We start from the raw sequence: 12,765 nt of genomic DNA on the forward strand, positions 1-12,765 counted from the left end.
TCTTTTGGTTCCTCTTCGACCTATCCTTTGTTCCCCTGATTGGGAAAGTATGGGTCTCCCAGCAAATGAAATCCAGCCATGTTATCTATGCGAGAATAGGGGTGTAAGAGATACTAACAAATCTATAAATGGTGTTATCGTGTTATAAATAGTCCTATAGTATTTTAATTTATGTTAAGTTCTAGTGTTCCTTTGTAGTAAGAATTGGTAAGTTTTTAGACTTGTTACCACACCACGACCATTCATATGCATATGCTAATCACCTCTCGAACAAATATAGTTGATCAAACTATATCAATCCTAGACCTGATTATATATCCCAAGGCCTACTCGTGCTATTCAACAATCGTAATACTTTTGTTTTGTTCCGTCTATAATACTTTTTATAAAATACTTAGATTTTAAAAAGTATACTTTTATTCAGAGCGCTTCATCCCCATTGCATTTATAGTTGTATATCTTTCATGGTTTTATATACTTAGTTCCCTTTAAACAATGCTTTGATACCAATCTGTAACACCCCCAAACCGAGATGGCGGAAACATTCGGGGGCGGAGGTCGTCATGTACAGTATCATAACAATGAGTAATAGTAGAACAAGCAACAACATCCATAGTATTGAAAATATAGTTATTACATTTGTGTTCTTAGTATTGTTTGCATGACACCAAAATGTATAGCAAAAATAAAAGACGAGTCTTGAATATGCTCTGTCTTCTCAATAACCTGTGTGGGTGTACCTGTATATTGGTTCCATGTGAATACAAGTTATTTTGAAAAGAGAGTATCAACATTTGAGTTGGTGAGTTCATAAGCATTTAGTATTTAAAATCTATCTTTGTTTCATGAAAGTGTTAGTGTGTTTCTCTAGAAAAACCAATATTTTCTACAATAAATGAAATTTAGTCTTAGGTCTTAAGACCAAAATGTTTGTATGTTATTGTACTCTAAAATAGTGTAAGTGTATCTTTTCCATCAATGTGTGCTTTCTTTGCTACAAAAATAGTGTATTGTACTTGTATGAACTCTGTTGTACATATGTAGTGGAAAATAATGATGTGTAGTCTTAGTACTTAAAATAAAACCAGCGAAATGATGTTTTTTTGGTAACCAAAATGTTTAGTTAATGTTTAATGTGAGTGATATTATAACCATACATAACTGACTAGTAGCATGGACGACGTTCTTCAGGCGTCGAAATGTTACGACATTTTTCACCCCAGACTTGCCGGTCTAACTGAAACTAACAGTGTAGGTGCGAGATTTTCAGTCCCTTATAGATTTATACAAAAATTCACGCTCTCCCTCTAGGAGACTACAGTTATAATTTAGGACTTTTAGCATGTACTCTAATAGCTACCATGAAGTAGTAGTTCAAATTCTAGTTTTAACTTGTTTACGTATAGTGTGTATTTATTTTCTTGTTCTTGTAAATGAATAGTGTACTTGTAGTGAAAAGTAATTTATACTTATGTAATGATTCAAATAACGCATCTTTGAATTTAGAAAATAGTGTGAAATAGTTGTTGAAATAACTTTTATCCTTTTATATATATATATATATATATATATATATATATATATATATATATATATATATGTTGCATGTGTGATTATAATTTAGAAGACAGTCGAACAAGCATTCCTATCCTAAGCCCACAACCAAACAAGGAAGAGGAGTTAAGGCAAAAACACTAGTACTAAGCCGGTTCAAATTATACATACATACATACATACATATATATATATATATATATATATATATAGTTTGATAAAAACAGTGATTTAAGTAGTTGAAAAACAGTTTAAAATGGTTTGTCAAAGTTTATAAAAGCATTAATATCTTGAGATGATTTGTAACAAAATTTAAGCGTTAACAAAAATACTTTGTGTTTGGCTTGTATTTTCCCCCTAAAAGCATTTGAAAATGGTAAAACATAAGGTGTATGAACTCACCATATATGAGTTTTTGCGGGGGATATAGAGTAGTAGTGATAATTCCACAAGTTATAACCCGTATAAATATATGTATCCTAGTAGTATTTCATGCATAATATGTGTATAATTAGTGAAAATAGTGGTAAACATGTTGTGGATGGCGTATTATGTAAGAATTACTTACAAAAAGGAGTCTTAGAAATGAATCGAGGGTATGAAGGACGTTTTTGGTGAGCCTTGGGTGATTTCGGTTACTTGAAGATGTGAAGTGTTCTTGGTGTAAAAAGGAGATATGGGTGTTTTCGGTTGGAAATAAGGAGATTTTAAGGTGTTTTCGGTGAGATCTTATAAGGATCCAAGAGTTCTCGGATGATACTTGAGAGAAAAGTTGATGATTTCGGTCTAGCTTATGAGAGAAAAAGGGAGGTTTTCATTTAGAAAGTGTCAGAATGAGGATATTTTCTCGGTTTTGCTTATATATGGGATTAATAGTTGATGTGATATATGTATTGGAATGCGTAATATCACATCGGAATGCGTGCCAAAGGATAAAATTTAAGAGGTTTCGGTGAGGAACTCTAACCGAGAAAAGAGTTTTCGGTGTAGACCGAAATTCGATTTCGGTCTGAGACAAGTGGGCATTTGCGAGGGTTTGCAGTCCAAGCCAAGAACCGTTTTCGGTCAGAAGGATTTGTGTTATGCGAGGGTTTTCGGTCCTCGCATTTGGTTCATATTTTTTCAACACTTAACTAATAAAAGGTTTAGTTAAATTAAAACATTGACTAAGCTTTAAATAATTAATAAATCAACAAATTTGACTTTTATTTAACAAGTTTTGACTTTTGTTGACTTTGGTTGACTTTTACAGACTTGAAAATAACGGGTTGTCACAATTTAAAGATCATTGGATTATTAACCATTACACATATTGGGTACTCATCAAGAAAAGAATGTAGCCCTAAGTAGGAATAGAACATTAATGGTGTGAAGTATTCTTGAAAATACTAACTTTTCATATTTTCTATGGAGCAAGGCATTAAAATGGTGGTCCATATCATGAATAGATTTGCTTCGGAAGATTCAGTTAAGATTTTGACGTGAAAGAACCCAAACTTAAGATGTGAGGTTGTCCAGCAAAAGCAAATCTCTAAAATTCTCAATAAAAAAACTCGAAATGAAAACCATAAAGTGCTTCTTCATGGGGTGAACTGAACAGTCTAAATGTTACTAATTTTATGCTTCCGTAACATAGTACCTAAATTCTAGAAATGAAGCATGTTAGGTTTCTTAAGAATTTCAAAATCAATGGGAGAGGTTTATTGATGGATTTTGACCTCTAAGAATCTTCAACTATCGTTCAAGTTCCCATTATGATTAGTACTTCATTAGCAGATTCAAGTTTTGCCTTATGGAAGGTACTCTTTAAATGAAAAGGCAAATGAAACACCACAAAATGAACCCACTTAATTGATTGACATTGAAACTCATGAAACTCAGTAGCCTATAATACATTGTCTATGACGTAGGCGAACCATAAATTATGAAGATTACATGAGGTCAGTCTGACCATGGGAAAGGAAATAACTCTGTCACGGACGGTGATACCATAACTTGTGATCAAGTGGAGTGAACTGAAGAGTTTATTTTAATGTAAAGGAGTGATGTTTGGTAACTTTTTGAATTACCAAAGGGTTTCACATCAATATGATGCATGTAGGTCTTGAAGACCACACTAAACCCCAATGATTAACATTGAACGACATAAAGCTCTATTGGTCACTAAATGGTATTAACAAAAAGAGCATATTTATTTCCAAGAAACATTCTCATCCATCTCTCTAAAATAACTTCTCTAGGATCGTATTGGCCCTTGAAGCTCATTTTCTTTTGAGCTACATCAAATACACATTAAATTGTTTTCTTAAAATGGATTTACACAAAAGTGTATACATGAACCAACTGAAAGGTTTTAATTCTAAGGGTTAAGAACATTCGATGTTAAACACAATGAATCAATATATAGGCTAAATCATGCTTCCTATCAATGGTTTCTAATGTTGAACGGAAAATTAACGACATGATTAAGAACCAGTTAGATTGATGTATATACCTTAAGATCAGTGGGATGAATTTTATCATGCTCCACTACTAGAAAAACAGCCTTTTACGACGCTCATTGCGCGTCGTAAAAGGCTCAGACGACGCGCAAATGCGCGTCAAGGAAGGCCCTGTCATAAAGAGAGACGACGCGCTTTTGCGCGTCGTCTATAGACGACGCGCATTTATGACGCTCATTTACGACGCGCAATTACGACGCGCGTTTACGACACACAATGCGTGTCAAGGAAGGCCCTGTCATAAAGGAAGACGACACGCATTCGCGTGTCGTAACCTTACGACGCGCGTGTTAATGACACGCAATGCGTATCAAGAAAGCCCCTGTCAAGAAAGGCCATGTCATAAATGAAGATGACACACATTTTTGCGTATCGTAAATTTAAATGTTTAAAAAAAATAAATTTATATATTTATTAATTTTTAAATTAAATTTGCATTTAATTTCTTATAATAGAAATAAAATACAATATACAAAAAATACAATTCATTGCATAATATAAAATAAAATTTCATACTCAAAAAATAAAATAAATTGCACAAATTATAATGTCATACAAAGAATCATTCAAATGTTAAACAAAAATAATACATTCCTAACATGTGTTATACATTCCTATAAAACTAACAAATAATCATACAACTCTGTTTCTTACTGGAAAGGAATGCCAAACATGATTACAAGTCTCCCTTAATCTTGATTACTCACCTGCTTAAGTAGAATGTTGTTGTTGAAAAGGTTACCTAGCAACAGAGAAAAACACAATACCTCTCCCACAATCACAACATCATTTACAGAAAAGGGTTGTCAATTCGAGTAGTTTTTTTACCAAATTTCCGTCCTTCTTCCCTCATATCCTCTAATATTTCTTCATATTCTCCATCATCCATCAATTTATCAGCATTGATCACCTTCATTGCACCAAAAAAACCATGCTTGCTTTTACCAAAATTATTCAAAAATATCATATTTTCTCAAAATGAGGTTTTCCACATTAACCAACTCCTAACATTTTCTCAAAAATATTATTTAAACATCATTTACATTTTTTCTTTTTAAAATAGAAAAAACATAAGGTACCTCAGTTAAACACAAAACTTTAGTTGGAATCTCATCAGGTAATCTAGGTAATCCGGGAAGATTAAACCCTCCAACTTGTAAGGCCATTTTCGACAAATAAAAACATGATGTTTCAAAGCATTGAACGTACATAAATAATAATAATAATAATAATAATAATAATAATAATAATAATAATAATAATTAATAATAATAATAATAAACTCTGTAGTACCTGCATAACTATATGTTGTTAAGCCTGGGCCATAATGGTCTCATGTTCAGATTTCATCTGCCCGCTGCAGTAAAATAAAGAGCATCAAAAACATCAGATTTATCATAAACTTGTTCATAATAATAAAGCCCACATGGATTGAGAAAAATTTAAATTAATAATAATAATAATAATAATAATAATAATAATAATAATAATAATAATAATAATAATAATAATAATAATAAAGAGGGGCAAAAACATCTTTTTGACTCTCACTTACCCAGGGGTAAGCCCAGCAGCAACTAAATTAAGGTTTGGATTTGGTTGACTGGGGCACCACCACGATAACCACCACCACCACCACATCCACGGTTCCATTACCAAAGACTACCTAGAAAAGATTCAGAAAAATTAATAATGAAGAAACTATAGGAAGACTGAAGATAATATTATTGAAAGTGATTATGTAAAGTGTGAACAAAGGGGAAGAAGATTCTTTGTTGTAACTTGTTTATTGGAGGAGATTCTCTGTTGCTAACTTGTCTCTTTTTAGACTCTCCACCTTGTTCTCTTAAACCAAAATGAAGACTTCAATGAGGATTCACACAACATCCATTGATAGCAACAAATCAGGAAGCACAATGGTCCAATCCCATTCAAGTTTCTTTGGACCTATCAACAAGATAAGAATACAAAATTCTTGTCATGATGGAAAGATTAAAAGCTAGTAAGATTTAAAATGAAAATGATTATAAAAATAAAAGAAAATTTAAACCAGCAGCCAATTAAAAGATGCATGGACCATTGTATTTGGCAGTAAGTAAGCAGCAACTGATAACCACAACATCAAACTTTTCAAAGAATTCAAACAGATACGAAATAATTTGGTCCAGGAACGTTCCTGGGCCAAATGTCATAGTTGTTCCTGATGATTGAACTGAATTCATAACAATCCATAAGTAAGGAATCAAACCAACTAGTTGATTATAACTCTGTGATACTACATGCATTCAATATAAAATCACCGAAAGCAAAAAGGAAATATTTATCTGTTTTCACAAATCCTGCCACCAAAGCCCTAGGCAACACTGCAATCCATTCATCTCGGTTAAGTTAGTAGTAGTATGCAATAATAATAACTATATGCCATCAAGGAAAGTCAAACTAGAACATACAATTGACTTGAAACTCTTTATGACGGATTCAAAGCTTTAAGGTTTATCTTCTGCAAAACCAGAGACAAAAGTCAGTTCCATAAACAATGTAGAAGAAAAAAGGTCTAGTCAAAAGTCAAATGAAAGAGAACAATGGTTATAACTTACGTATAGATAGAGGGTCTATATGTACAAAGAACTTGTAGCAACTATCAAATAGCAAAACACAAGAATTACTCCCTTGAAGTAATTGGATGTTCCATCCTACAAATATATAAAAGAACCATTTTTAAATGAAAATTTTAATTAATCAAATTTTTGTAAAAATATATGAATATGAGGCTTACTTGCAACATGAAAGCCACTACTAGAACTGTCATAATAAGAGTTGTTGTCTCAAAAAGTTGAAAATTTAGGTCCAAAGGATGCCCCATGATCCACCCAACAACCACACAAATGGAATCTGCAGTTACAAACACAAAAATTTTAAAATAAAAGTTAGTATTTGTTTAAATTATGCTGCTATTTCTTTAAATTAACCTTTCTTTTAATTATACAGAGAAAAAAACACGTACAACAAACATAGATATTTGTGTTGAGGAGCCAATCGCGACTCCTAAAGAGATATCCTACAAAGATTGTAACTAAAAATATTTAAAAAACTAAATAAAATGAATTATGATTCTTGTAATGACTAATAACTTACAAGCTTGTCTTTCATGACAAACATGATGGCACTTGCATGTTCTGCTGCATTTCCAACAATAGGAAGAAGTAGGCCCCATATGTAATAATCATTACACAACTGCTAAATCTTGAAAGGGCCAATTCTGACTTTCCCAAATGCAATTCAGTGTGTGTGAAGTGAAGAATAGCAAGGAGTAACAGACCCATCACTACCATTAACAGCAACCCTTAGCTTATCACAACATTTGGTTGCAAAATGTGTTCCTTTTTAGGAAGAAAGATTCCTCCACAGAAAAACGTGCATCCAAGAACAAGCAACATGTTTGCCAAAATTGACCCTGGTAATGATTGTTGCACAACACGTAGCATACCATGGAATTGAATTCCTTCACCCTCCCCAAGGAATAGTGAAATACATCAAACAAGGAATTAAATTGTATCTCGAATATGTCAAAAACATAGAATTTTTTTTTAAAAAAAATGAAGCAAACAAACAATCAAGCCTAAGTGGTATAAAAAGAAACCGAATTACTATGATGCATTTGTCAAATTCTTGATATTTTTAAGCAAACAGACTCACCCAAACTTGTTTTAAGCTTCAAAAATATTTCATCCCGACTCTTGCTTGAAACTTTACTAAGCCTATCCTGTAATGAGTGTCGAAGAGCACCTGTTGGTGGACAAAAGGAGCATTCAGATTCAATAATCATATATATATATATATATATATATATATATATATATATATATATATATATATATATATAGAACCCTATTACTAAATGTGTGTGTACGTGTGTGTCGAATTGGCTTAAGCCCTTAAGTATGACATGAGGACTTACTTGCAGACACAGGTTGGGATTTTCTATCAATCTGCATTACAATTGATTTGCTGCTTAAGTTACCATCCCTCTTTAATTCAATACATATAGGTGCGCGAGTTGCACCACCTTCACCAGTTGGTTGCTCAACTTAATTTGAAAATTGAAATGACTTGTTTTGTTATCATAATGAATTAGAAAAAACATAAAGTGAATATATATGTCCAGATTGAATATGAAAATAAAGAAAAATGAAGGTCGTACCAGAGCAAGATGCCCAATCAAACTGTTCAAAACTGCTGATTTACCTGCACTCTGAACAATTGGTAGCCCATAATTAGAAATGAACTATTTAAGATCCATAAATTGGTAAACCTGAAAAAGCAAAAGGGTAGGCTAGCAAGATCAGATTGGCTCCATGATTAGCTAAACAGTAGACCCCTAGCAGTTGATGAGTGGAGCTTGATCTAGTAGAAAGCATAATGCAAATTAATACTTCGACATATGGCATTAAGCAACAGTAGATGAGTTTCTGCTGCAAGCAATAGTTTTGAATCACCTATATGCTAAATTGGAATCTAAGCAAAAATAGTTCCCAACTACATTTAGAAAAAGATCCATCAAAAATAGGGATCGCAACAAAAACATATCGAGAGATCCACTGACTTAGTCAATCAACACAAAAGCAAGTAGTCGGATCAAAAGAGCGCATGTAAGACAAACTTACGGTATTGCCAAGAGCAACAAAATTAAGAAATTTGGAAGGGTGTTTTGAAGAAGACGATGAATTTGCATCCCCAATGGCAAACACCTTCGTGGGGTTTGAAGAAAGGGCTGTTGACGCGCTCCGGGAAGGTAAATGCATCCCCAACGGTCCAACTCCGCCTATTTATTTCATCGGACCTTTGATCGCCGGTGGCAATCATGTGGATCCTAGCGAAAACGAGTGCTTAAAATGGTTGAATTCACAACCGAGTAAAAGTGTAGTGTTTTTATGCTTTGGGAGTCAGGGTGTGTTGAAGAAGGAGCAGTTGAAGGAAATAGCTATTGGTTTAGAGAAAAGTGAGCAAAGATTCTTGTGGGTGGTTCGAGATCCGCCACCAGATGACAAAAAAACCGACTCGAATTCCGGTGGTGGTAAAGAAGTCGGTCTGGATGCGATTCTTCCTGACGGGTTTAAGGGCAGGATTGGGGATAAGGGGATGGTGGTGAAGAATTGGGCACCACAGCCGGCGATACTTAGTCATGAGTCGGTGGGTGGATTTGTGAGTCATTGTGGGTGGAACTCGGTGCTTGAAGCGGTGGTAGCTGGGGTGCCAGTGGTGGCATGGCCATTGTATGCAGAACAGAAGATGAATCGAGTGTATTTGGTTGAGAGAATAGACACAAGAGAGACAGAGATATTGATTCAGGTACGATTGAGAGGTAAGAACATTTAATCATTTGAAGAAGAAGGAATTTGGATGGGCGAGGTGGGGACGAGGAAAACTTGTTTCCTGTGAGATCCAAAGCACAAAAGCCCTAGTTTTTCCAATTTTGGGATGGCGTGTCTTTAACATGTGAGAACGTGGGTGAAGGCGGGGGACCTAGGGCTTCTTGTTGGAGGCGCTGGAGGTGGGTGAAGGAAGAGGCCCTAGGGCTTCTTGTTGCTAATTCGAAGATCAACATTGATGGTAGAAGGTGGAGGCATCAGTAGAACGAACAAGGTAAAAAGAGAGGAGATCGAACCATTTGGTGTGAGGGTCGATTTGGAAGAAATCTCAAACCCTTAACCTTAAACATGATGTGAAGCAATTGATCCGTAATCTTCTTCGTCTCCGTCAATTCCTTGGGCTCACATAATCGGACGATGGTGGTAAATGAAGCATTATTCGAGAAGGAAGGTGCATCGCCGTAGTTTGAGGCTAGAAGAGGAAATGAGGATTGGAGGTAGTGGATGTGGATGAGGGGTGGAGACGAGGGAGAAGAAGGTGGGGGTTTAAAAAATTTGGGGATTTCATTTTCCCTCGGACACGCGCGTTTCTTAAAAAAAATATAAAACGACATTCACAGATGACGCACAAGTGCCTTCCGTGTTTTTAATATTTTTACATGAGACACTAATTTAAAGGCACTCAGTAATGCGCGACCTAAATCCTTAAATTTTTTGAAGAGATGATACTTTTTTAATGTCACTCTCTAATGCGTAACATAAATCAAAGAGCGTCGTGTTTTGCGCGTCGTAAAAGGCTGTTTTTCTTGTAGTGCTCGTTTTATATATAGATAACTATTTATTGGAGAGTAATAACATTCATATGTTGCATTAATCAAAATACTTGATACCGTATCACATTGATATAAATAATCTTGTTGAAAGCTTGTATGTTATAGGAAAATAAATACATCAAGATAAAAGGAATTTAGATTTGAACTAAAAGGGATATATCGAGTGTATAGTAAGTCAATATAACATGCAACAATGCTTCTTTTCACTATATCCTATAGTTAACAGAGATGTTTTTAGTTTACAAAGGTAGAATGAGATCTGATGAAGTCAATATATTATGCTTCCGTACTTGGAAGATCTATGTATACTCAAGTTTATACTCGTCTCGAAATTACTTATGTTATTGGTATCCTACACTGTTATCAAACAAATTAGGGTCTAGATCGCAAAACAACTACCATTTTTTTTTGTATGGGACTAATTATTATAAACTCATTTATAAAAGAAGTGATAACTTAGAAGTGATATGAGATAAGTCTATGACTTTGTGAAATGCAAATATAACTAGTAATTATTGGGATACATATGTATGCAATCAGTTAGCCAATATTATAGAAGAGACCTAATCTATGATGGTGAACTCTATTGTCATATATAATGCAATTAGCCATGTAATTTTCTTGAGAAATTTAATTACAAGACTTATGATTGTAAATTCCATTTTAAGGCTATTAAAAGAAACTTTATTGCTATAACTTTCCCTAGAACCTTTTCCACTAGCATTAATTAAAGTGGAGTAGGGCTTTACATCAATACAAAATATTTGTTCGCGTGAGAACAAATGGAGGAGAATGAGTTTTGTATCGAGCACTTCAACACTTAGAAGATGCTAGTAGATCTGATAACCAACGTCGTACCACCCGAACCATTTCAACATGTCGTCATTATAGGTATAAGGGTAGACTTATTACAATATAATGCAAGTATAGTGCTTTGATGGAACTTTTAATTTTAATTTTAATTATTCAAGTACTTGATTATTTTTCCTCTATAATATGCAATTTGTCTATATTAATAACGTGTGCACACTTACTATTATATAGACAAATGTATGACTTTACCACTTAAATCTAACGTCATTTGGTTTAATATAATTTTAAATTCCATATGAAGTACTAAAATATGATTGGTGGTGGTCCTCTGTGTAAGAACGACATGTTATGCTGTACTTTTCTGCTTTAGTGTAATCTGAAACAAGATGAACTTAACTTGGCCAAATAAATAACAAACACACACATACAAATAGTCATCCAAGTAGGAAAATGTTATAAAATAACTCTAATATGGCCATCAGACTACTTTGTAATTTTTTTTATCAGTTGGGTACAATTATATCATGTACCATAACATTTTCCATATTGACATAACATGTCCCTAGACTTTAAATTGTGTTGCATGATGGATATGACGTATGTCTATAAATTAAGGGACTAATCTTTAATGGTTCTACAACTTACCCATTAGGTGCAATAATGAGAATTAAACACATAAATAAATGAGAGAAACTTGTTAGAAAATATGAAACGATCTCTTTTATTTTCATATTTACAACATCTTCTTTATAAAACACGATGATAATTATGTGTAACCAATATATCCATCAACAACTTAATATAACATCTTTATGGGAAGTAAAAAGGGTCAACATGGCATCTTCTTTATCATAATTACCAACACCACGTAAGTTAATTCATTTTTATTTGAAAGTTGGGCTTATTTAGCATTCCCGCTAGAGAGAGACTTTCTCATCGAGGAATTATGGTGGACTCTAGATGGAATAATATGGATCCTATCGGTTTGAACATTTTTATTTAAAGGCTGGGCTTATTCAACATTCCCACTAGAGAGACTTTCTCATCGATAAATTATGGTGGACTCTATTTTGTTCCCTATTTGTACCTCTTTGGTGGAGACAATTGATCTTCTTTTTGCACGTCGTTTCCAAATGGTTGAGATTTGGACTCGGATTGCTATTTAGTGGGTAGTTTAGATTCCTACACATTCGTCTTTTTTTTTTCATTCTTTTTTGGTCAGATTTTACTCCTTTAAGAAGTGAGCAAAGAAAAGCTTTTGATGTTGTGGTTTTGACCACTCTATGGTGTTTATGAAATTTCCTCAACTCCAATATTTTTGGATCGTCTTTACCTAGGAAGTCTCTCATTTTGGATGAAGTGGTAGATATGAATTTCTTTAGGATTTCTGATAGGTGTATTAAAGTTAAGTTAAGTTGGACTTTTTGGCTTCAAAATTTTCGTTTTGTTTGAATTTTGTTGTAATATTTTTTTTTGTAGCTTCTTGCTAGTTTTTAATAAAAATTCCATTGTTTAAAAAAAAAGGTAAATTAATTCATTTTTGGCCCAATGTTTATCAAGTAAATATGGAGTTAATCTTGGTTTATGCCTATACATCCTACATGGAGTTACTAGCCATATAGATTTTTCCTTCTTTTTTAAGAAGCTAGTATGGAAAATGAAAAACCGGTAAATGGCAACCGGAAAATTCCTAGT

The 12,765-nt window shown here is 33.6% G+C and overlaps 1 pseudogene; it reads left to right on the forward strand.

Moving 5' to 3' along the window:
• Window positions 1–8,792: 8,792 nt before the first annotated feature.
• On the forward strand, window positions 8,793–12,366 carry LOC145095941 (UDP-glycosyltransferase 88B1 pseudogene; annotated as a pseudogene).
• The last annotated feature ends 399 nt before the right edge of the window (window positions 12,367–12,765 follow it).

Source organism: Lactuca serriola, chromosome 3 (assembly GCF_051521515.1).
Source record: "Lactuca serriola cultivar US96UC23 chromosome 3, Lser_US96UC23_V15, whole genome shotgun sequence".
Lineage (NCBI taxonomy): Eukaryota > Viridiplantae > Streptophyta > Magnoliopsida > Asterales > Asteraceae > Lactuca > Lactuca serriola.